General features: G+C 35.5%; 1 protein-coding gene across 1 annotated transcript in view; it reads right to left on the bottom strand.

The window, feature by feature from the left end:
- Positions 1-27088, bottom strand: part of TDP1 (tyrosyl-DNA phosphodiesterase 1) — a 164491-nt gene that overhangs the window by 49369 nt on the left and 88034 nt on the right. The gene's annotated exons all lie outside the window — the stretch shown is intronic.

The raw sequence follows: 27088 nt of genomic DNA, 5'->3' as shown, positions 1-27088 counted from the left end.
AAGAGAATACTAAGCACCAGAGGTTCAGAGACTACTCAGAGTTATACAGTTATGAATTGTAAGAGCTGGGGCTAGAATCAGTTTCCAGACACCAATTCTATTTTTACTCCCCCTCAAATAAGCCAACTTAAGCTTCTTATCCCTACTACCTAAGCATCTGAGAAAGGCTTACCTCTTGAATTTGGGAGTTCTGGACTGCAAAGCACTTAAAACTAATTGGCTCTCCTCTCTAAGATTGACTTTATTATGGTAATCCTTTCAGAAAAGGGGGCTACCAAATTCATTCAAGGTCATAAATGGAAAAAGTCAAAGTTCCTGAGCCAATTAGAATGGAGCTGGACTCAGGAGTAGGCCCTAAACTTGAAAAGACTTATATGTACATGTATATGTACATAAACATAGTAGTATGTAATACCACTATGTAATAGTAATACTTTTTTGTAGTAATAATACTACAAAAGGCATCAATGAAATTTAATTTAATAAGTTAATCTATTAAAAATGGCATTATATGAACTAGAGGAATTCCATGTGAACTGGAAGGACCTTCAAGAATTAACGCAGAGCAAATGGAGCAGAACCAGGAGAACCTCATACAGAGACTGATATACTGTGGCATAATCGAATGTAATGGACTTCTCTACAAGCAGAAATGCAATGATCCAGAACAATTTTGAGGAACTTAGGAGAAAGAACGCTATCCACATCCAGAGAAAGAACTGTGGGAGTAGAAACACAGAAGAAAAACATACTTTGATAGAGACATGACTAGGGTTTTGATGTTAAAAGATCACTCTACTGCAAATATGAATAACATGGAAATAGGTTTGAACAATGATACAAATATAACCCAGTGGAACTGGTTTTCAGCTCCAGGGGGAGGAATCATGAATTATGTAACCATGGGAAAATGTTCTAAATAAGAAGAAAAAAAAAGAAATGCTAAAACAAAAAAAAATGATTTTATACAACAGAAGAGATCTAACCTGATATTACAAGTAGCCAGATATGAAGTTACAAAGGTGGGGCTGCTAGGTGGCTCAATGAATTGAGTCAGGGCTGGAAATGGGAGGTTTTAGGCCTCAGATGCTTCCTAGCTATGGGACCCTGGAAAAGTCACTTACCCCTAATAGCCTAACCTTTACTGCTTCTTTTCTTCTGATAAGGATTTAATCAAGTTTTACAAAATAGGGACACAAAAGGCAATGGCTAAATTTCAATCACTATTTTTTAATCACTCCCAAACAAAAAATATCTAATTTTTTTCTGAGTAGCATTTAAACCAAAGATTACAAAATCATGACCAAGATGGCAAATTCATTGAGTGAACATTTTACACACACACACACACACACACACACACACACACACACACACACACACACACACACACACACACACACCAGCACCCACAAATACACAAATGAAGGAAAATAATATGTATATTTAAGCAATATGCAAATGAGGCCAAATGTTGTATGCTTTATTTGAACACAAAGTATATAAACTTGAAGGAAGGCAAAACACACTGCAAGTTTAAAATGTCACCAGTCACTTCTAGGATACAAAATCAGCAATACAGAGGCCTAGACACTTCCTTTGATCCTCATGATTTCTCAAACCTCTCAGGAACAAATTATGCACCAAAAATAAAGAAACTTCAGCTGTCTCAATGATCTAGGAAGTCTAAAAACCAAAAGAAATTTTAAAAAAAGAAAAGAAAAAGACTATAAAATGACACATTCTGACTTAAAACTCACTCAGTTTCTACTCTCCCATTTCCCATGCTACTAGCAGCAAATCCTGCCCCAGGAGATCCAAGGACAATGATTATAACAAAGTCATCCTTAAATCCCAACAGCTGGGCATTGAGTAGATGGGCTGTGGTAGACAATTCTATAGCACAAGCAGAGGCAAAACCAGAACCAAGACAACAATTTCACAATATTAACAGAGCAAAGAAGTATGAAAGTAAAGAAGCAAGACAGGACACCAGGACAGAGGGTGACCTAGCTATGTATTTGGGGGTGCTGTGCAAGATTTCACGAAAATTGAGGAAGAAAGCTCAGCATCAAATAGAAGCCAGCTCTAACCACCCCAAAGCCACGTGGGGCAGAGACCCAAGCTGGGGAACCAGGAACTGCACAGCATGAAAGGAAACTGAGTGACATGTAAATAGATCTAGCTCCTAAAGAAAAAAACAATCAGAGGGGAGGGACTCAGAAAATTAGTGACAATGAAAATAAGGTGGAGGGAGGGGTAGGGGACACCCAAATTACTAGATTTCCAAAAGGAAATTTAAAAATCTTAAACATATATATCAATAGGAAATAACAAGAGAAGGAAACATGGCCCCTTTATCTAATAAACAAGACTGGGCATCTATGAATAAATACTGCAAAATAAGAGGAAAAATGACCTGATAGTTGAACAAAGGACCTTTTAGAATCTGAGGAGAACATGGAACCATAAAAGGTTATTCTTGAGTGGTTTAAAGGAGAAATGAGAATTATGAGAGCAGAATTTATGGCCTGCACATAAAAAATAATAACCTGAACTGTAATGGCAAGCCCAACCAAAGAAATGGGAGAATTAGATTGGAAAGAAAATACACAGAAATGAAAGAAAATCTATAAGAAGAAAACCAAAAAACTAATAACATTAAATGATATGTTCACTAAGCAAAACATATCTAAAGGACAGGGCAGACAACGTTAAGTATCATAGGTCTCCCAAGAGAATACAGTAAGTTAAAATATATAAATATATATATATATAATATATATATATCTCAACCCCAAAATAAAGGAAATAATAGTACTGCCCAGAACTTCTTAACGTAGAAAATGAAATTCCAATTGAACAAATTCAGATTGCTCCCAGAAAAAAATTCCAAGGCAACAAACTCCAAAACTTAAAAAATGGTTAAATTTAACAATTCAATTCAGAACCAACAAGCTCGCTAAGTTATCAGGAAAAAAACCTTAAAATACGAAGGTAAGGACATTTAAACAACATAAGACTATTCTGCAATCACCAGAAAACATAGGAGGTAATGAAAAAAATGTTTTAAGAGAAATAGAGCTCAGGATACAGCCCATAGAGAGCTATCCTGGAAATCTGAGCTTAACCATATATGAAAAAAAGATGGATATTCAATAAAATATAAAAATTCAAAAATAATTTGAAACATTCTTAGAAAGAAAACCAGAATTAAGAGATTATCTAGTTCTAGAATATTCCAAACAATGGGAAAGCAAGCAAGGTGAATAAATACAGAAACCAAGGACAGAAAAAGCAAGTGAATGTCTGGAAAGAGATCAGCAATAAATTTCTTCATAAGTGTACAAAAAGAGAAAGGAGTGATGAAGAAGGAAAACCTGAAGAGTAACAGTGAAGAAAGAGAACTTAGTGACATCTGGCCTACAGGTGAATTAATGGTTTGTGTTGTCATCTTCTGGTTTGAGGGTTTTGAGGCTACAAGATAACTTGGGAGAGTACACAGAAGAGGGCAGGGGGAGAGATAAAGGAGTGTGTGGCATGCTTAATGTCAAATCAAGAGGTAGCAATATGGTGGAGAAGACCTCTATAGTCTCAGGAGGTGAAGAGCCTACAGGGAAGTGGGTGAGGGGGAAGGGAAAAGCAAAGAGACCCTTTTCTGGTGCTCTATTGATGAATGAACCTATGAGTGATGAGAGACAGTCTGTAAAGGGATGTGGGGGCCTTACTGTAAGTATGGCCTGGGGAATTTGATTTTGGAAAAGTCTACTCATCCTTCATTGGGAGGGAGAGGAGTTCAAATTCATATGGCCAACTGGCACCTGTTAGAGTGGGAGAGAGCATGGACTCAGAGATTTTTGAGGCAATAGTGGGGAAAACTAGGTAAGCTGGGGAGGGTATAGACAAGTGGTTGGCTGTATACTCAGATAGGAGAAGAGCCTTACTAGGAGAAAGTATTCTTTTTGATACCTATAACAAAAGGCATTTTTCTGAGAGTGAGAGACAATAGAAAAGGAGAATCCAAGAGGAAAGCCCTACAAGGCAGTGACACATAGTGCCTAAAAGGGAGATTCTAGAATGGATACTTCAGAAGCTTTGACTGTATGGTGAATACATAGGAAAGAGGCACCAAATAATACTTAGGAAAGAGAGACCAGCTAATTATAGAGATAATGAATGAGAAAATGATTCTCAGAGTAGAAAGAAAGAGGAGGAATAATAGAAAGATTCTTTTTAGAAAGGGGAAAAAAATCAGATTATATAGAAACTAATGAAAAGGACTAGGTGAAGGAGTGCAAGGAGAGAAAAAAAGGAAGAATTACATAACTAGGTAAAAATAGGAAAAAACAGAACTAATGAATAAAACCCAAAGGAAAAGAGATGAAGACCAAAAGAAGGATGAGAAAGTGGGGAAAAGGCCATCTTAAAAAAAAAAAAAAAAAAAAAAAAAAAAAAAAAAAAGTTAGGGCCAGCTAAGTGGCTCAGAGGATTGAAAGCCAGATTTAGAGAAGGGAGATCCTGGGTTTGAATCTGGTCTCAGATACTTCCTAGCTGTATGACTATGGGAAAGCCACTTAATTCCCATTGCCTAGTCCAGTGATGGGCAAACTTTTAAAGAGGGGGCCAAAGGAAAGGAAATGCTCATATGTCAGTTTGTTTCTAAGGCAACTCTTTTCAAAGTTTCATTGTATTGTATCCTACTCATTGTATCTGTTAGATTAGGAATAATGTCACACAAGGGAGAAGGGGAACCTGGCTTAAGAAAATAATAAGAGACATATGGACAAAAATATATATTTAATTCTCATAACTTTAAATGTGAATGGAATAAACAATCCAATAAAATGAAAATGAGTGACAGAATGCACATGAAAACAAAATCCTACAATCTAATGGTTATAAAAAAATTTTTTTAAACAAAAGATATAAACAAAATAAAACTGAGAGGGTGGAAAAAAAAAACTTACTATGTAGCCAGTGAATAAAAAAAAAAAAAAGCAGGAGTTAGTTGCGAATGTTTTATCTGACAAAACAAAAACTAATGTTAAAAAAAAGTATTAAAAAAAAAGGTATTATGTTGAAAGGAACCACAGACAACAAACAACTATCAGTAATGAATTTATATGCTACAAATGTCAGATCATCCAAATTCTCAAAGGGAACATCTGTGCTTAAAGAAGACATATAGTAACACAATAGCAAGAACAGGTTTCAATGTCCCTCTTTCATTTTCTGATAGTCTAAGAGCAAGATAAACAGCAGGGAAATTATGGAATTAAAAGTACTAGAATCTAGTGGCACAATACAGTTCTAGGATGTTCTAGGTGTGAGTTAGGAAAACTGGAATTCAAATACGGCTTCAGAAGTTATTGTTCATTTATACCAGTGGCTCCCTAACTTTTTTGGCCTACTGCCTCCTTTCCAGAAAAAATATTACTTAGCGCCCTGTAATGGTGGGACACCAGGGATGTTAACTATTATTATTAAAATGTAATCTAAATGGTTTGTGGATTCACACTGGGTTGAAGGAGAGACAGGACCAACCAGGATAGGGAGACCAGGGTTTACTGCCAAGATGTTAACTGACATTGTTTTAAATTTAGTTCACTCAATGTTGGCCCAACAGTCACTCAGCCACACTAGGCCAGGGTCTATGGAGCCAGCAGGCAAAAGGTAAAAGTTTATAACAGTTTAATTGAGGGAAATAATAATGAAGGATGGGAATAAGGAATTCTATACTTACAAACTAAGGGTAAACCACAGGGGCAGGGAAGGACTTGACTACACTATTCTATTGACCTAAGCCTGGCAGGGCCCAAAGGAGCAGTACTTAAGTCACAGGGAAAGCTTCTTCAAACCTGGTTCCAGCCAGGTTTGGTCAGCTCAGCTAAAGGGTCTGAGGATGGCTTTCAACTGGGGTCTCACGGTAAATCCAAGGATGGTCACAGGATGCCAAGAGCCAACTCCATCAGGACAGGTGATCCAAGGTACCCAAGTAGGGAGAGTGAATTTGCAATGCTGTCCACCAGATCATAAACCACTTCCCCACTTGGTGCTGCTCTGCAGGTCTGTTGTCCACTGCTGAAAGCCTTCACCTCTCAGGATCCCAGGGAATCTGGATGCAGTTTTTCCCTAACTCTTGAGATCTCCCAGGGTTAATAATAGTTATATACCCAACCACTATGGAGTCTCTCTCAGAGTCCAAGCCCCACTTCTTGCTCCTTCATTCCATCTTGGAATCCTCCAGCCCTTCCTGCTAGGTCCAACACTAATACTAGATTAATCTTCCTCACAACAGCCCCCACAATACTATCACCACCCCATTACAGTTATTCACCGCCACCAAATGCACCTGTGGCCATTACTGCCCACCCTGGATTGCTGCAGCACCCACCAGGGGGCAGTGGAGCCCACTTTGGAAATCACTGATTTATACTGACCTTGATAAAGGCATTTAATCTCTATTTGGCAGTTTTCTCAATTATAAAATAGGGATAATGAGTGACAGAATGCACATGGAAAACAAAATCCTACAATCTAATGATTATATAAAAAAAATTTTAAGACAAAAGATATAGAAAAAATAAAACTGAAGAAGGTGGGAAAAAACTTACTATGAAGCCAGCGAATAAAATCCCACACATCTTGTGATTGTGAGGATTAAATATAATTATATATCTATTTGCATTTATTATATATTTATATTATGGTGACACACAGTAGAGGCTATATAAATTCAAACTATTATTATTATTGTTATTACCATCACAATAAATCCATTCCAGAAGTCAATGTCATTTTGATAAACACATAAGAAATAAGTTTCCTAGGCCAGATGGTAGGGAGAGAGAATTTAGCATCTTAAAAAAAAAGTTGAAATAAGAAAAAAGCTAAATAAAACTGTTAGAATGATTCAACTATTAAATTTAATTTCAATTAGCTTTAATTTTTCATTATTTATTTTTTAAAGTGAAATAATAGCCTTCATTATAGAAAAGTCTATAACTAGTTTAAGGAGAAAATCTACTGAAGCAGCTACAACTAAATGTGAGCAAAAATAGTCAAGAAAGGAGTGGAAATGAAAAAGAAAAAATCCAAATCCAAAAAATTCAATTCACCCTATTTATTTTTGGTATTTGTAATACTATTATTGGAGAGCTTTATATGACTGCTTTAGCTATTGTAAGAAATCTAAAGTAATGGAAAAAATGTTGAAAGTATGTATGCAGAATATATTAGGAAAAAAAAGAACTGTCCAAGAGAAAATTATATGCTTTTGACAAATAAAAAGAAAATTTGAAAAACCATGCCTGAAAAAAAAAGGTTGCTGACAGAACTAGTAGAAAAATATCAGTGATGCCTCCAGTTACTAATGATGCTTTACAAATCACATGCAACTTCCAAATGCTTACATTTGTAGAAAATATGGTGTGAGGGAGAAATGGCCATATGTCTGAATAACTATGCAGACAAATGAGAAACTAAAATCTTTCTGTTTGGCATTACAAGGGAATAAAACCACAACTAAAGTCAATGAGGCTCATATGATTACATATCTACAATATGTTGTTGAAACTGATGAGCTATATCACATTCAAGTTGTTAGCTAACTTCATAAAATAGCCCAATAAAAGGATAATACTTTGTAAAATTCAGTGATAACTGATCAAAACATTGGACAGCAGTATTATATACTGCTAAAAACACTGACTTTCTCACATTAAGTTACTCTGAAGGATATCTAAGTTAACATAAGGAATTGCTGAATTTCTTAAAGATAATAAAAAATGGCAAAGCAAATTTATTTTATGTAAAAACTTTTCTCCTGAACCTCACCTGTCAAATGTCTATTTTTCGATTCGACAAGCTAAGAGGTACAATGGATTCAATTACTAGAGCAAGGAAGATCTGAGTTCAAATCCTCCCTTAAAAAAAAAAATAGAGTGATGGGATGGTGATGAAGTTATTTCCCCAATCTCAGTCTCGTTTCCCATCTATAGAAGGGGTTTAGGGGAGGATCAAATGATAATATGAAAAGCTCTTTGTAAACCATAAAGTGTTATGTACATTCTAGCTGTTTTTGGTTTTGAAACTTTTATTTCATATTCTGATCTTAAAGAACAAAGAAAATTTCCACAGATATCGCCAAACAAAAAGTGCTTCTATGTGAAACTATGAATCTCACTTTCATGCCTGTTACTTTTTTTAAAGTATGTAATAAAACCTACACATTACTTTCAAAACTATGCCGCTTATATTTCCTTTTATTCTTTCCTGAGCATTAAAAAAAGCTACAATGGCTTTCTTTGTTGAGAGTCTTGCTATTGCTAACCCACTTCTCTCTTTTCTCCTGCTCCATTAAAAATCAAATGGCAAAAAGGAAAAAGAACAACCTCTTGTATAAATATAGTTAAGTAAAACAAATCCACAAATCATGAGGCAAACATCTCCAAAAATGCACCTTGTGTCCATAGGATCTCTGGAGACATGGTTGTTCACAGTTTTAAAGTATTTCATTGCTGTTATTGTCCTTTTACAAATTATCTTTCTGGTTCTAGCCACTTAACTATCATTCATACTCTAGATTCTCTGGAATTATCTATTTCTTATTTTTTTCTTAACATTACTTAACATGCACTAATTTTCCATTAAATTCACAGATCATAGTTTGTTTAGCCATTTTCTAAGAACTCAAAGAAGCCCCCTTAGATTCTAATCCTTTGCTTCCTGTCCTGCAATCAAGAAATTTGTTTCTTTTCTACATTCCATTATTGCTTTTAATTTCCCTTCTGTTTCTTTTATCAGACTTTCAGAAGAGAACCAATCCACTCCCTGGTCCCTTATTTTATTGTTTTAAATTTAGTTCACTCAATCACCTTTGATGACATTAAAGTTCTGAAGTGACACGTTTTTGCTCTCCCTATAAGAATATTAACACCACATCATTACACAGCCTCTTCCAATTTACTAAATAAATTAAACCTTTCTAGGCTTTTCGAGATTTTTATGTCTGTTCCATAATTCCTACTCAAGACTGGTCTTTTCATCAGAAATCCTGGCAAGCCTACTATTCCATTAAAGATCCATTTCTCCCCTACCATAGGATTATACACAGCTTTACAAGATAAGTTATTCCTGGTTATGTCTTTCTCTTTTATTTTTTAAAATACTGTGTTTTGGGATCCCCTGTGGTTTTTAATAGAAATTGCCAGGTTTCATGCGATATTTGATGACTTTAGTTGTTTGGTGTGTGAACTAAGCTCAGGATTTGGGGGTTTTTCCTTTTGGAGTTTCAGAGAGTGAACAGTGGGTTGTTTCCATCTTTTATTTATCCTCTGGTTCTAATAAGTATTAGCAATTTTCACTTATGCTTTCTGGAAATACAGTGTCTAGGATTTATTTTTTAATCATGTTTTTCAGGGAGTCCAGTTATTCGTTTTTTGCACTTTGAGAATCAAATTATATTTTATTTTCAGTTCTAAGTTTTTTCACTTCTCCCTCCCCATTCTTGATCCATAGCAAATGGAGGAAATATAAAATTTATTGTGAATTATATGTATAGTGATAGAAAACAAATTTCCACATTGGTCATGTTTTATCCCCTTTCCCTACCCCAGCAAAAAAAGAAAAAAAAAAGAAAAAAGAGACGAAAATTTGTTTAAATTTGTACTCTGACACTATCAACTCCTTATGTGGAAGGAATAGCATCTTTCAACAAGTGTTCTTTAGAAATTTAGTTAATCATTGTGTTGAACAGAGTTACTAAGTGACTAAAGTTAATTATAGTTATGATATTACTGTAATCGTATATATAAACTGTTTAACTGCTTCTGTTTACTTCATTTTGCACCAATTTATACAATTTTCCCACAATTCTCTGAAACCTTCCACTTTCTCATTTCATACAATACACAGGAGTATTGAATCATATTAAGGTACCATAACTTGTTCAGTTATTCCCCAAGTGATGGGCATCAGCTGAGTTTCAAATTCACTGCTATTACAAAAGAAGTTGTATATATGGAGACTTTTCCCTCTTTTTATTTGTGATCTCTTTGAAGCACAGGCCTAATAGCAGTATTAATGGTCAGATGATATGTCATTTAATACTTTAAATTGAGGGCATGTTTCCATGCTGATTTCCGATAAGACTGGACAAATTCACAGCTCTAGCAGACAGTGAGTTATGATGGGTATTAAATGAAATCTTAGAAATGGTTTTCATCATAGCTTTCTTAGATATGGCTATTGATGGCTCAGATTTCTTCCTCTAAATATTATCTATTTTGATCCTTTGATAATTTAACAAATAAGAAATGTCTTTTTCTTATAAATTTAAATTAGTTCCTTATATATCTTTGAAATGAGAAATTTATCAGAGAAACTTGCTGCAAAAACGGTTTCCTCACGTTCCAGCTTCTCTTCTAATTTTAGTTACACTGGTCTTATTTAGGAAAAAAACTTTAACTTGGTGAAATCAAAACAGTCCATTTTACTTCTCTCTGTTTTGATCAGGAACTTTTTTGCTGGCCATAGATATGACAAATAATTACTTCGCATTATATATCATCTCCCTTTTTGTCTTAGTCATGTAATATTTGGAAATTCTCTTTGTACATGATGTGAGATGTTGGTCTATATTTAATTTTTATAAGATTGCTTTCCAATTTCCCCAATATTTCTGCGGAATAGAGTTCTTGGTTTAGTAGCTGAGATCTCTGGGTTTATCAAACACACTAGGTTTCTATACTCATCTGTTTCTATATATTGTATACCTAAGCATTTTCACTAATTGACCTTTTAGTATGTCACTCAGTAGCAAATGGTTTTGATGATTACAGCTTTGTAGTATAATTTAAGATCTGATACTGTGATGTTCCTTTCCTTAATATAAACAAAAAAATTAATTCCCTTGACATTCTTAACTTTTTATTCTTTCAGATTAATTTTACTCATTTTTAGCTCCATAAAGTAATTCTTAGGCAGTTTAACTGAATAAATTTAGATGGTATTTATACTTTTTTTCTAGTGGCTTATCCCACCTATGAGCAATAAATATTTCTATGATAATATAGATCTGTATTTTTAGTGTTTTGTAATTATGTTCATATAGTTCCCTTGTGGGTCTTGGTATATAAAATCCCAACTGTTTTATACTTTCAGTAGTTATCATCTGGGGTTTCACTGAGGAGGTGACCAATGGATTTTTCTTTTCTCTCTTATTGTAAGATAGCTAGATGGTTCTTTTTTATGACTTCTCAAAATACGATATCTTGGCTTTTTTGGTTGTTGTTCATGGCTTTCAAGTAACCCAGTTATTCTTAAATGATCTCTCCTCAATCTATTTTCCAAACCAGTTGCTTTTTTACTATGAAATATTGCACATTTTCTTCTATGTTATCAAACTTTTTATTTTGTTTTATTATTTCTTGATGCTTCATAAAGTCATTCTGTTTCATTTGGGCCAATTCTAATTTTCAAGGAATTATAAGGAATTATTTTTTTGCAGTAAAATTTTGCATCTTATGAAAGTATTATTTCTCTTTTCATGTTTCTTCCCTACCTCTTACCTTTTTCACATAATTTCCTCTACTTTTCTTATTTGTGTTTTTTTTTTAAATAATTTTTTAGAAACTTCTTTAATTCTTGTACAAACTCTTCTAGGAATTTTTGTTAAGCATGTGTCCACACTTCATTTATCTTTGAGGTTCTGCTTGTAGATTTTTTTTGTTATTCTTTTCTTCTATGTCTGTATCTTGAGCTTCCCTGTCACCTTGATAGCTCTATCTGGTTAAGTTCTTTATTTGTTTGCTCATTCCTACAGCCTACTTATTAAATTTGTACTTTATGTTAGTATTAAACTCTGCACACTTGTCAGTGGAAGGGAATGGGATCTGATCTACTTATATCCTTCTGCTGCTTTTACAAACCCAAACTGAAGTCTCTACGTTTTCATTGCTCCCAATGATTGTGACTTCTTGGATTTCCCAATCAGTATTTAGCCTGCACAGTTTTCCAGGTCTCTTTAAAGGAAGTATATGTGCATGTGGTAGGGGGGAACACTAGATTCTAATGTTTCTTCTTATCTCACTGTCCAAAAACTGCCCTAAGTTCAGTAATTCTTAAATTATCTCACCTTACCCTGTTTTTTCAACAGATTTTTAGATTCAATCTAGTCCAATCAACATTAAATGTCTATGGTATATCAAGTACTATGGTAAGTGTTGGGGATGCAATTAATAAAAAGAAAGAGACCCTGCCTTCAATGAGCTTATATTACATGATGTCTAAAAAGGGAAAAAAACAAATCTAAGAAAGTCAAAAGGGACACCAGGACACCAGGGGATATTTTGTTTTGTAGAGATGCAACCAGGCAGCATAGCAGATACAAAGTAGAGTGGTCTAAGAGTAGAATTGCTGCCCTATATAAAGGAAGGCATTGGGAGGAGTTTGGTACAATCAAGAGGGAAGAGGAAGTTTGGAGGTGGGGTCAATCAAGGGTTGAGTAAACTGTATGGTATTGAGCTTAGAAATGATGAGTTTATCACGGAAGGGTCATCTTGTTCTGTGCAACTGGAACAAAGCAGTATAGCAGATGCAAAGATGCAACCTTGATAGCAGATATATTACAATTTCTTCAATTTTTTTTCATTGTCTTTCTGTTTGGTTCTAATATTGCTTGCCATGTCAGAATAACTGCTTTCTCTTTGATATGCTTTAGGTTTCAGGGAGTCCATTTCTTCAGTAAGCTTTACTACATTCTCTTCTATGATACTTATTCTCTTTCCAATTCTTTCTGAGTTTTACTTTTTTTTATCTTTTGCTTCATTTTCTCAAGATATTAATTAAGACCTTTTGGAAAACCCATCTTCTTCCCTTTTGGAGCCTCTGCTTAAACTTGTTACAGAGTTGGTTGCACCTTCTTTTTATAGATCTAAAGATTTGCAAATAATTTTTTTATACGTTGAATTTTCTTTGATTTACTTAATTCTCTAGGTCCCTGAATTGGAGTTTTGTGTCAAGAACAAGATCTGATCTCTGCTTTACTTTGAATATAATAATCATCTCTGCTTGGTGCTGCCTAGTTTACCTGTGTCTTTGTGCTAATCTTCATCCCTACTGAGTTTAAGACCCTTTGGATTTTTGAGGTTCAGAGTGCTAATTCTTCATGATCCTCTTTGATGCTTCAGAACAGTTTTAGGAACTTCAGGGCACCTCACCATGGGCTGTCCTGATCTGAATACTGGGGCAACACTGCATTATTACCCTTTCCCGATTTCTCATATGATAATTATTATTTTGTAAATTATAAATATAAAACTCTAAAGGATTTTTGTCAATGTCTGAATGTTAGGTTATTTTTATTGAGTTTAAGATTTAGGTGTTGTGATAAATATGTAATATATTTTTAATTTCTTTGAATAAAAATGCAAGTTAAAGTTACTTTTCTTTATCGACAAAGAATGTGGGAGCATGATTTTTTATTAAAAAGGAAAGGCATCAATACATAAAGCTGAGAAAGCACTGATTTAAATTATGAATACCACCTAAGCCATCATTAATTTTCAAAAGCTCTTGATTACATCCATTATATTATTACCTATTAATTATTATATATTACCTATTAAGACTATCTTTAGCACAACCCAAGTCCAAAAACAACCTACTATCTGTAGACTGACAAATTGCATTGCAATTTATAAAACCTATCTATTTTATGTAAAAACTTTTAAAAAACCCTAAACAGTATAATAAACACATAATTATTTTTCTGTGCATAGCTATAAAGAACTCATACTTTTTTATTTCAAAGCAATTTCATTTTAAGAGTACATTTATTTAGACTAAAATGGTAATTAATTAAAGTTTAAAACACTCTTCTGAATTAGGATTGCTATGTCCTTCAAAATTATCAATACTTTAGGGTTCACCAACAGTATCCTTTGATTTTATCATTGCCCTCTTTTTTTATTTTAGCTATAATAATGAGCTAAAGAAACCTCCCTAAGACCACAGTAATTTTTGGTAAACAGCACTAAGCTGGGTTAGAAGATGCAGACTGCAGTCCTTGGTTATGCAATTATGAACAAGTTATTTCCTTCTGTAGACCCAAGTTTCCTGATATGTAAAATGGAAATTGGCCTTTGTCACCTCTGATTCCATCTAACTCTAATGCTATGTGTCATTCATTATCACAATTTTCAGTGGGGAAAGTAGAGGCTTGGGAGAAATCTCCATAAGACAGCAACACAATTTCTTGAAACAGAAATATATTCTTTACATTCCAGGAACAAACAATGCAGTTATATAAGTGACTACACTGATGGGCCAGATCAGACTATGCTGTTGGTTAGAGTAATGGGAGTGGAAAGATTTCCTTTCTGCTTGCCTAGTGAAGTAGCATAGCTTATTTTTCAACCAATGATCCAAATCAACAAACATTTATTAAGCATCTATTATGTGCATGCACTGTCAAGTGCTGTGGGAAATAAATAAGGCATGGTCCCTGACTTCAAGGAACTATGATCAAGTATGGGAGATAAGATATATATGAAGATAACTGTAATATGAAATAAACACAGTAACAGAGAATTCCAAGGAAAGAAAGATAAGGTAAGTTGGATTGAGGAAGATTTTGTGGAAAAGGTAATATTTGAGCTGAGTAACAGAGAAGTAGGATTTTACCAGGCATCAAGGGTGACAAAAGTATTTGCCAGGAGCTGAGAATTATCCATTATGGTAAAAGAAGGAGAAAATGTGGGGGTCCCCACTGAAAGGTTCAGAGCAAAATAAGAGAAAAATATAAGCCTATGGCCTCGGTAGTTCTGGTAAGGTCTGTTTTAAGTATAGACTTGACAGGCAGGGATTAACATGATATAATTTAAACTGTCCCAAAGCCTTCCCAAAACAAAACAAAACAAAACAACCAATTGGGTTCGTTGGCACAGTGCTTATAAGCTCATAGAGTAGGCAATTAATAAATGCCTCTTCCTACCTAACTCCCCCTTCATGCTCTCTAGGAAGTCTACCACAGTAAACTATCCTCCCCATTAATATATCAGTTTAGAATTAATCAGATTTAATATCTTCCAACTGAGGACTCTAATTCTTTCTTTAATGAGAAATTGAGACCATTCTTCACAAGTCTTCTTTTCCCTTCCTTTTATCACAAAACCTCTTTATAGCATCACACTCTATTCTGCTTTCTCCTAGTCTTGGATGGAATGGTCCTTCTCCTTGCTAAATATACCTCTCTACATGCATCATGGATCTCATTCCCTCTAGTTTTCCCAAGATTGCCTGGTTTATCCCTCCTCCTCCTTTTCTTCTTAATATTGGTATGGTGCCTACTATATGATAACCACTTTAAAAATATTATCTCATTTGATCCTCACAACTCTGAAATGCTTCCATACTGCCCTCTTTTACCACCACCATCCCCAACTCTGAGAAATGGGCCTGAGTTTGTTTCTTCTCAGTTTTAGTTGTTGGTGATCCCCAGAGGTCTAGAGGTTCTAGCCATGGAGACCTTGGAGTCAATGTTGCAGATGGGTACAGCTAGCTTAAGGAAAGCAAGATGCCTGGAACTAAAGCCTGAGAAAGGTTTTTGGACTTAGAATAGGGACCATTCTCTATGAGATTCTCCTTCCTACAGAAAGGTGGTACAAAGGAGGATGGGTATTATACTTCCTAAGTCAAGATATTTGTTATTATAGCTTATGAAGTAATTATTCTTTTGTAATAGCTTCTATATTACATATAGATGTGTGTGTATGTAATTCAAAGTTTAATAAATTTGTCCTAATTTTTAAAAAAACACTCCCTCATGTTTAAAATTGGACCCTACCACCCTCACTCCTACCCCCCTCAAGCTATGATCCTATTAGCTCTCTACCCTTTTTCATCCAATCTTATTCCTCAAGCTTTTATTTCCCTTGGTGAACTCATTAGCTATCATGGATTTGATTATCATTGCTATGGCTATCATGTCTACTTATTATTATAATTGCTAAGCTAGCTACTTATCCAGCCCATACTTTTCTCCAAAACCTCAATCCTGTATCTCCATAGGTGTCTTGTAGACAGACATCTTAAACTAAAAACGTTTAAAATTAATCCCTCTTCTTCCTTCCCTTTCTTCTTACTAGGAAGAGTACTGCTACCTTCTTAAGTCACCTAAGCTCAAAACCTAGGGCTCACCCTTGAATCCTCATTCTGTCACACCTCATACCCAATAAGCTCCAAAGTCCTGTCAATTCTTCTACTGCACTATATTTCATATAAGCCCTCTTCTCTTTTGCCATCATCACCATCTTAATGTAGGCCTCCATCGCCTTACACCTAGATTACTGCAATAACCTCTTGGTTAGACATTTTGCCTCAAGTCTCTCCATACTCTCTTTACTCCCAGGATCAAATACAAAATTCTGTTTGACTTTAAAATTTTTTTTAATTTAATTTTCAGTTTTTAATTTTTTATTATTATATACTTAATAGACATCACCAAGACCAAACAACTTTTAACTAAACAAATGTATTAAAAAATTATATGCAAAACCACAAACTCCATATTGTTTACAATTTGTTAAAAATATGTAAATTATATATGTAGGCAGCTATAAACATCCTCTACTTTCCAGTTTCCTTGGGGTTTTTTTGGGGGGGATACTATTTTCTCTTGATTTTGTGGCTTTTTAAAATGTAATCATGGTATATATTCTTATTCTCTTTTTTTTGTCTCTTCATATTTCCTTTATTTTTTAATATTTCCATTATTTGTTGTTTCTAGTAACAAATTACATTCCATGACATTCAAATATCTACTCAGTCATTTCTCATATTCATTGCATTTCTATTATTTTCAGTTATTTTGTTACTAACAAAGCTTCCATAAATATTTTCATATATATACAGCTTTTTACACTTTCAATAATAAACATGAATAGTTTTACAACTCTTAATATATATATTTCCACATTGTTTTATTAAAAAAACAACTCATAGTTGCTCTACCAATGTTTTTCCATGTTCCTTTCAACATATAATTTAGTAACTTTAGCCTGTCTGGTTCTCAATTAACATATATTACCAAGTCTATATTTTGCTAGATTGGTCCTTAGGCGGCAGAAACAATCTGTTGCCAAGACCATACTCTTTCCAAAAAAAGTCTTTCCGGCTTGTTCCCACCTGGTAGAACTTTTGTTCCAATGCACACAACCCCTCAGGAATGCAGAATTACCTCCATAGTATGATGAGGGATAAAGAAAGCAATTTGCAAAATATTTCTATTTTCCAAACGTTTGTTGTCCCACCTGAATCTATATTTGGATTATTTATATGCTCAGGCTTAGATATGCTACTAAACTAATGCAAGTGTGTGTGGGCTCTCCAGATAGCTATCTTATTTAATGTATCCAAGGTTCTATTTATCTCGCTAATTTCTGTCATACTTATTTTTTGACTAGATTTATCTAGTTCTGAGAGGGGTTGTTTGACTTTTAAGGCCCTTCATAATGTGGTTTCTTTTTACCCTTCTAGTATTCTTATACCTTACTTTTTCTTCCATTCACTGATTCTATAAATGCAGTGACACTGGTCATTTTGCTTTTCCCTAACACAAGGCTCTCTTCAATTCCCCAATGGGGCATTTTCAATTGCAACTGCCTTTCTTCATGCATGGAATTCGCTCCCTGCTTGCCTATTTTTTGATTTCCCTGGTTTCCTAAGAGCCTCAGTTAAAATCTCACTTTCCACACAAGCAATCTCTGGTCCCCATCAATTTTTTTGTGCCTTTTCTCTGAGATAACCTCCAACTTTCCCAGTATGTATACCTTGTTTGAAAATTGTTGCTGACATGTTTTCTCTCTAATTAGAATAGGGACTCCTTGAGGGCATGGGCTTTCCTTACCTTTCTTTATATCACTAACAGCTAGCATAATGCTGAGCACACAGAAATGTTTACCAATTTGGACTTTTCTCTCTTATTCTAACTGGTCTCCTAAAAATCAGTCTTATGCCTCCACTTTTTTGCTGGACATTTCTACTTCAATGTCCTATAATCTTAAAATTCAACATATATCAGAACCCAAATCATAACTTTAATAATTAATTCACACATTACACCTATCAACTGTCCCTTCCCAACTCTGAAAATATATATTTACTATCTGTATTACTCTTTTAACAATTACCATACACAGTATTGTTTTATTATTCTTTTTAAATGGCAGGCTAAGATCTATTCTACATACACTATGCAAAGTTACAATCCTCTTAATTATAAAAAAGTTACTGTCTCTGTTAACTTCTCTCAGCTTTTAATCAGTCTCTCTGGCCAACTGTCACCACACAGAGGAAAAACTGCCTCTCTCTTTCTCTTTCTTGTTGATTTCCCCCACAAATTTATTCCAGAAACTCTAACCTGTTCTCCTCCTTCACCTGCCACTGGGTTTTTCAGTGTTCCAGGAAACAGAAAGCCTCCTGGAGACCCCCTGCTGTGCAGGCCAGCAGTCAGAAAACCAAATGACTCTGGTTACCCAGAATTCCAACAGGGAACCTTCCCAAGATTCTGCTTAGCCTTAAAAAAAACCTTACCCATTATTCTTTACCCTGTCCTTAGCTGCCAAGATCCCAATTATCCTAAATGGTCCTCATTAGCCCTATGGCTTAATTAATCCTAATATTTTGTGTGTCTGTGTTTGTATATATATTCCTTGAACATAAAAATTCTATCTTGTGTACAAAATTGCAACTCCTGACATTGTGAATGGGTTTGACTAGAACTAAAGATGAAGGAATGATTTCATATAGCATATAGGTTCCTTACTTATGCTACTCTATGGATTACACAATTCCTTTTGCTTATTGTAAGTATTTTGTGAATACTGAAATTTAACCGAATTGGAAAGAAGCTTTGCCTTTCCCAAAGCTCCTGGATGTTGGTTCCCAATTCTTTCTGGTATTTGAGATAAAATTACCAAAGATGTATACATTTTTTGATCCAGCTAAACCACTACTCCTACACCTATGCTGCCAAAGAAATCAAAGAAAAGGTTCTAAATATACAAAAATATTTATATATTTTAATAGCTTTCTTACTAGTAACAACTGAAGACTAAGAGGGCATTCTTTTATTGGGGATGGCAAAACAAATTATGGAATATGAATGTAACAGAATATTATTTTGCCATAAAAATGAAATAGACAGTTTTGGAGGAAACTGGAAAGACTTTTATAAACTGATGTTGAGTAAAGTGATCAGAATAAGAATAATTCATACAAATATAACTGTACCACAATGAAAAAAAACACCCATAAAATTTCCATTTCTGATTAATTACTTCAAAAGAATGAAGACAAAACTCTACAGTCTCCTTATGAAAGAGAGGTTGAAATCAAAATGTAGAATCTCAAATTTTCAGAGATAGCCAATATGGAAATTTGTTTTCCAGGACTATATAGATATGCATTAAGGGATTCATTTTGTTGTTGTCTTTAATTTCTTTGGGTGGATTGAAGGATAGGTAAAAGGAGAGATCAATGAAAAACTAAATTTTACTTCAAAAAATCTTTTTTTAAAGACTCTGATCTCAATGCTGTATACATTCTCCTTATTGGTGCAAATTACAGCCCATCCCTCCCTTATTATCCTGGATTAAGTCTTTCCATTTCTTTCATGGACTGTATACAGAAGATCTCTCTACAGTACTAGATACACCTACGTGTTTTTTTGTTTTTTTGTCATGGGTACCCCCACAGCACTGTCTGTTTTTTGACACAATTGACCTATCCCTTCTTCTGATTGTCAATTTCCTTAACAATAGTATTCCTCATACCACTTTCTGAGAAGAGATCATAATTAGATATAAACTGTAGGTTACTCAGGTCCACGAAGCATCTCTCTATTGTCCTTTAAATCACCCACAACTTTGATTCCTTGAAAACTATAGTGTTCTAAAACTCATAACCATATGCCGGAGTATGGAAAACATTTGTCTTGAAAAGACAAGTCTTTCCTGGAAAACAGGGCAAGAAAAAATAATTTAAGCACCATTATAAGTCTAGACATATTTCAAGAAATCATAAATGAAAACTCCTGAGATCTATTAAAACTAGAGGATAAAGCCAAGATGGAAAAATCCAATTCCCACTTCCTGAAAAGAAATTCAAAAGGGAAAGCATCAGGAATGACTTAGCCCACATTTAGACTTCTGTGTCAAAGGAAAAAACACAGTATATATCCAAAAGGATGCAATCTGATTGCCAAACAACTACAGTTAGCAAACATCACACAAGATCTACTAGCTTCTACTTAAAACGAAGAGATATTGGAATACAATTTTAAGAGGCAAAAGAGAAACTGACAATTCTTATCAAATTTTATTAGTCAGGGGAGAGAATACCTTAATCTCTCTATGCTCCTCTGGGGCATCTCATTCTATCCAGGATACCAGGACTGTCCAATGCCCACCTTACCTGAACATCCCTTTTGTTTTCTGAGTTATTTTCCTTCAACAAAGATGGCTCTCTTTACTGTCTTCTAATACTTTCTTCCCTTTAATAAAATTTCTAAATCTTTTATATAAGAACATCTGGGACTGATGTTAATCTAATTAGATAATTTCCTTTTTTTTTTATGGGTAAGAGTTTGATATAACATCTTTGCTGATCTTTTCCATGTTTTGTCTTTTTGTTACCCTTCTAGCTTCATCTAAAAATGCTCTCAGAATGGTTTTTTAGATTGGATCTGTCAATTTTTCTTAATTTAAACTGTTTTATGAGGTGTTATTTCCCATAATCTCCTATCATCCTTCTTCATAATATAATAAATGAGTTGATATTTTAAACCAATGTTTCCATCATCTACATTATCTTTATGCTTGGCAAGTAAGTGAAGTATTTTATGACAAAAACCATTTTTCAGTTACTTCTTCTCCTCATTATGATAATGGATTTACAGAAAGGAAATTTCCATAGGCTATTACTGTATGTTGTGTCCATGTCCTTTCTTCACATTTCTATTTCATCATTAATAATTTGTTTAAATAAGGCAGGCTGAAGTTGTGTGCCATATCTTTTTTCATTTTAATTTGTCTAACTTTTGTAACTGTTTTTCCTTTACCAAGTCAATTTAAGTTACTTTCAAAAGAGTGACAAATCATTTGATGCACATTAAAATAGTATTTCTATGTGTGATGTTATTCAATGCTTTCCATGTTCACTGACTTCTGATGCTTTTCTTAAAAAAGTATTGATAATGGAGACAGCTAGGTGGCTCAGTAGACAAGTAGTCAGGCCAGGAGATGGAAGATTCTGGGTTCAAATCTATCTAGAGACACTTCCTAGCTATGTTGACCCTGGGGGTAAGTCACTTAACTCCAACTGCCTAGTCCTTACCATTCTTCTGCCTCAGAAATGATATTTAGTATCAATTCTTAGGCAGAAGGGTTTTTAAAAAAAGTATTGACAATGGATAATCATAAGGTTTCTACATAGTCTTGAGTGTTTGGTCTCTTCTATTCCTTGTAACAGATTTGTATTTTTCAAAAAGTTTTGGTATCCTCATCCATGTCTACCTCTGCACTGAAGCCACCAGGTAACATATTACATATGTATCATTTAATTCAAAGGGTCATATCAAGTACTTTATAGGATTATCCTCCTTCATCTTCTATAGCAGATGTTAGACAATAAACAGCAATTACTTGAATAGTGCTCTGTTTTGTTTTGTTTTTTTTTGCTTCAGGCAATTCGAGATGATCACTGGACAAAATTAAAAATCTTATTGCACAACCAAAATCAACTCAATTCATCCCTTTATTTACCTTTCTAAAGATGACTTGGGAGCCACCCTTCAATTTAGCCACAACTTCCTTTTTTTTTCTGGTGTTAAAGACAAGGATCACAAAATTAATAGGATTCCACTTTCCTGGGATTCTGACTACTTGCAGGGCACTGTAGGAATTTCTCACATTTAGAGTACTCATTGTCCAAAACCTGTGATTCTTAGTACTCTCTGTCATCACTTTTCACATCTCTGCCACCACCATGGCAGAAGTTGGTGTCATTTCTTATTTTTGTTTCTTGGGTTATCATGGCCAAAAAATTAATCATATAGGGGCCTATGCACTAGCTGACATATCTTTCTAGATTTAATTTGGCTAGTCTTTGAAAAAAAGCTGTGCCCGTTTCCTCCCACTGCTTCCCCCCAAAAGATAAGCAGATGCACAGTGAAGCTGGGACCCTACATGAAGCCTCCCTAGCACGGTGTAACTTGGCAGTATTTGTGTTCTGTTGGTATAGCCTCTGAGAGTCCCAGGTGACCTGCATGGCATGATGGTGCATCAGAATGCAATTTGTTCAAAACACTCTTGAAGGTGGATCCTGGATTATAATGGTCCCTTGTCTGGCACATGCTTTCAACAGCATGAATACAGTACTCTAGAGACAATACCAACTTCAGTTCTACCAAAGTTTACTATTAGATCAAGCATTAGGGACACTGAGTCACTACATGTCCACAGTGGCAAGCTATATAAACTGGGAGAATAGGAGAGTTTGAGAGGATAGGAAGGAAGACAGGAGAGAGGAAAGGGCATAGAGAGGGAAGAAGGGGGAGAGAGAAAGGGATGGAGGGAGGAAGGAAGGAAGGAAAGGATTGAGGAAAAGAAAGAAGGGAAGGAAGGAGAGAGGAAAGAATTTATTATGTGCCAAATAAAGCACGGAGCAAACAGGTGGCATAGTGCATTGGGCCTGGAGTCAGGATTGCTTGAGTTCAAATCCAACCTCCGACACTTATTAGCTCTGTGACCCAGGGCAAGTCACTCTATCCTGTTTGCCTCTGTTTCCCCAACTGTAAAGTGAATTGGAGAAAGAAATGGTAAAACCACTCCAGTATCTTTGTGAAGAAAAACTCAAATAGGGTCAGAAAAAACTGGGCATGTCTGAAAGAAATAAGCAATAACAAAGAATATGCCAGGAATGGTATAAAATAAACACTATATAAATGCAACCCCATTTGATCCTCATAACACTGAGGTAGATGCTACTATATTTGTTTTATTTTTTTTTTATAATCCCTATTTTATAGATGAGGAAACCGGCAGACAGAGGTTGCTCAGGATCAGAGAACTAATAACTGTGTGAGGCCAAATCTGAAGGTGGGCCTTGTAACTCCAAATCGAGCTCTATCCATGGTGGTACCAGTTAGCTGCCACTGAAGATGTAAGCTCTGAAACATGGTGGGTGATGGCAGAATGCTATGGTTTCCAGTAGGTTAGGGATGGCATCTTGCCCAGGGCCTGACATTAAGGCAGTAGATGTAGGGTGGCTGTCAAAAGATAAGATCTAGATAGTCTTGCTATTTAAGATGGTATGAACAAAGCTTCCCAATAGGCAAAGATAGTATATTGGTGTAAGATCTCCAGGTCTTGCAATCTCAGAAAAGTCAAGCAGTTAATCAGGAAAGGTCCCAAAAGTGGGCAATAGGCAGAAAGTAACATGGGAAACATTCTAAGTGGGCAAAAGAGAACCAGAGAAACCTAGCAGCTGGTAAAAGGGCAGGTCTAAGAAGGCAAAAATGACTAACATGAAAGAGAAATACATCAGATGGGCTAGTGTTTGGGACAATATTCTAATCTGCAAGACAACAGGATTTAGCAGGCTTCCATCCTTTTATGAAGACAAGGGAGTAAGATAGGGGTTTAAGGATGGATAACCATGTTATATATGGAAGTGGAAGGCAAAATGGTAAGGCAAATAAAGGAATGAGCTACTTGAATCTGGGAAACATGTCAAGAGCTCAGAATCAAAATACAAAACCAAGAGCAGGATGGGAGACAAGGCTAAACTATGAAAGCCAAGTACAAACAGGTCCTTCTAGTTTTCTTCTTTTAGGCATCAGCTTTGTCCTAGAGGCTGTGAAAGAATGGTGTTAGGTAGGGCAGAAGCTATGGGAACTAGACATTTATGGGGTTTTGAGGGAAGTGACTGCATGTGTCCTTTTCTATTGTGACTGAGATAAAAATTCTATGCTTTTTTTTAAAAGCCTGACATTTATTCAGCAAATATTTACCGAGTACCTGCTATCAGCTGGGTACTATGGGAGATACAAAAATGTCTAACATAGCGTTTCTGCCCCCAAGAAATTTATAATCTAATAAGGGAAAATATTACTTTGGTAAACCTGTGATTTCATTAATGTGTCTCCTTAATTCCCTGATGAAAGGGGCAACTTCCCATGCTTTCTCATACTGTGTGATTTTGGTCTATAGAATTATACAAATCCTTGTCAAAGGAGCCATCCAATATACTGTAGGCTCCTTCTTATTGTTCCCCTATGTAGAGGTATGAATATATCAATTAGTTTGTACAACTTAATGAGTCAGTGTGAACTGGAGAGTTTTCTAATACTATGATATAAGGTTCTGTCTTTGGATCTCTTCTAACAGTGTGATTAAATGCCACTGTCCAAAGGACTTAATCAGCTGACATAAAATGCTTAAGTCAATGAAGTTTGTTTTCAATGGCCAATAATTTGCTTGATTGTGCATGTGTTTAACAAAGGTTTTATTTCTCTTATGTTCTCAAATGGAGGAGGTGGGGTAGGAGGGCAGAGAAAGACACAGAGAAAAAGGCTTTCTCTGGGAATAGTGGCACAAACCTATAATCTCTGCTAATGGGAAGGCTGAGATTGATGGATATATGGATTATGAGAGTTGTCAGGTGTGTACAGCAGTATGGTATTAACATAGGGAGTCCCCCAAAAGAAAGGGCCACTAAGTTGATTGAGAAGAAACAAAATCAGCTCAGGTTGGAAAAAAAGATTCTGTGACAGATCATGAGCAGCCTGTGAAGTTCCAGCCAGGGCAGAGTAGGGAGGGGAGGGGAGAGAGAAAAAGGGAGAAAGGAAGGAACAGAGGGAGGAAGGGAAGAATGAAGGAAAGAAGGAAGGAGGGCAGAAGGAAAGGCAGGAAGGAAAACTAGATCTCTTTGTGAGTCAAAATTTTTCTTGTACTTTCCTTCTGTCTCTATGCTACTATATCTCATTATTTCTAGAATTCTTTTTTCCCCATGCTTTAACAATTCCAATGTGTCCCGCAATCCCTCACCAGGGTCTCTCAAGTCTTAATTAAGAATGTCTGTAATCTCTATGATTCTTTGATTAACAAAAATGAAGTCCTGAAAAACAGCAAGCCTTCCATCTTTAAAGTAATGTTTCTTCCTATCTGCCAGAAACTCTAATAGGTAGAAAGAATGACAAGAAGATAGGTCAATTTCTTGCCTTCATGCTCACCCTGACTCTTCCTCCTCCCTCTCATCCATCCTTCACACCACTGTCAGGATAACCTTCCTAATATACAGGTCTGATCACATTACTCCTCTGCTCAAAAAAGCTTCAGTTAGCTGCTGCCTATTTAATTAAGTTCAAATGCCTCACCCTGGCATCCAAGGCAATCTACAATCTAGCCCCAACTTACCTTTCCAGCTTTATATAACACCACACTCCATCCAAACTGGACCCTTAATTGACCTGTGATTTCATCCTGCCCTCTCTAGCCACTGGGTCTTTACCTGCTGTATCTCTCTCTATGTGGAAACAGATTACCACTTATCTTTGCTTATTGAGATCTTTTTCCTTTCCACAAGGTCTAGATGAAGCGGCCCATCCTTCCTTCATGAAACCTTGCAGGAACTCGCTAATACCACTATTCTAACTTGCATCAGTTATTTGTGCATATGCTTTACAAGAGGTGGCACAGTGGAGAGAATACTGGTTCTAAAGTCAAAAAGTCTTGAGTTCAAATCCCATCTCACAAACTTACTAGCTATGTGACCTATGGCATTAGTCCATTTGTTTGCCACAGTTTACTCAGCAGGATGGAGATAACAGCATCTATCTTATACAATAGTTATAAAGATCAAATGATATATTTATAAAGCTCAATGTAAATGCTAGCTATTATTGCTCATACAGAAATAATCATATACCCAGAGGAAGGTCTTCAATACACACTGGATGGATTCTCACTGGATAGAGAGAGTTAGTTTAAAACAGGATGAGGAGGAAAGGTTGAGCTATAATCAGTTCCAGCAAAGGGTGTGCCCACACTGATGTACTTGTGAATCTACGGTCTACAAAGTGACTCATTCAAAGCCTCACATAAGTTATGAGATCCAAAAAATAGACAAAGGCTAAACTTCTTTGATGTAGGAGAAAACAAAAAAGTTATTGCAGGTCTCAGTATGCATGCCCACATTCAGTAGGTTCACCATCAGAAGTGGTTTTCTGAACTGGAGACTACCATATTACACTTGAAATCTGGCAAGCAATTTAACTGAAAATTTGTTGCAGGAGTAGACAGTAGGGGCTCATTAGAAGGGGGAAAAAGCATCATGGAACAAAATATAAACTATAAAAACATAACTTCTGAAAATCTGTCCAGGGGTCCTTTCAGACTTTCTTTCACTAGGGACCTTTTTGTTTAGAGCTGACTTTCTAGTGGTGTTCCAAAATCAGTCTCTGGTGACCAGGAGAGTTACTGACTAGTAGACATGGTGAGAAATGTGTTTGGGACTTTCCAAGTAGAGCTATCATTCTGGCTCTGGGCCAATAAACTTCCAAGATGGTGATTGTGAAGATGTTTATAGACCAATATGATTTGCATCAAGAAACTTAGAAAGGAAGGGGAGAAAACATTTTAGTTGTGGCTTAGAAGAGCTAAAAGGAAAAGACATTAGACAACAGTAAAATAGAAAAGAAAAAAGGAAAGAAAACATTTTCTAAGCTTGCTCAAAAACAACAACAAAAAAAACCTTAGCAATTCCATAGCCAAAAGGCTATCTCTTGTCCAGTCCTATGTGACAGCTTCTAAATTTCTACTTGTGCAGGTCTCTTCTCCCACTACTAGGTACCTCCTGCTGGTTGCCTGGCAACCCTAACAGCCCTCTCTAGCACGTTAAGTTAAGTATTAGCTGACAAGGAGCTTCACTTCTGCCCACCCACAATGCACAGTTTTCAAAATTGTCCTCATTTGGCTTGCCAATTACTCCCAGTCACTATCTTCTGAACCAAGGCTTGCTCTTTACA

Source organism: Gracilinanus agilis, chromosome 2 (assembly GCF_016433145.1).
Source record: "Gracilinanus agilis isolate LMUSP501 chromosome 2, AgileGrace, whole genome shotgun sequence".
NCBI lineage: Eukaryota > Metazoa > Chordata > Mammalia > Didelphimorphia > Didelphidae > Gracilinanus > Gracilinanus agilis.
The sequence above is the reverse complement of the archived record's forward strand: the minus strand, read 5'-3'. Positions and strand labels throughout refer to the sequence as shown.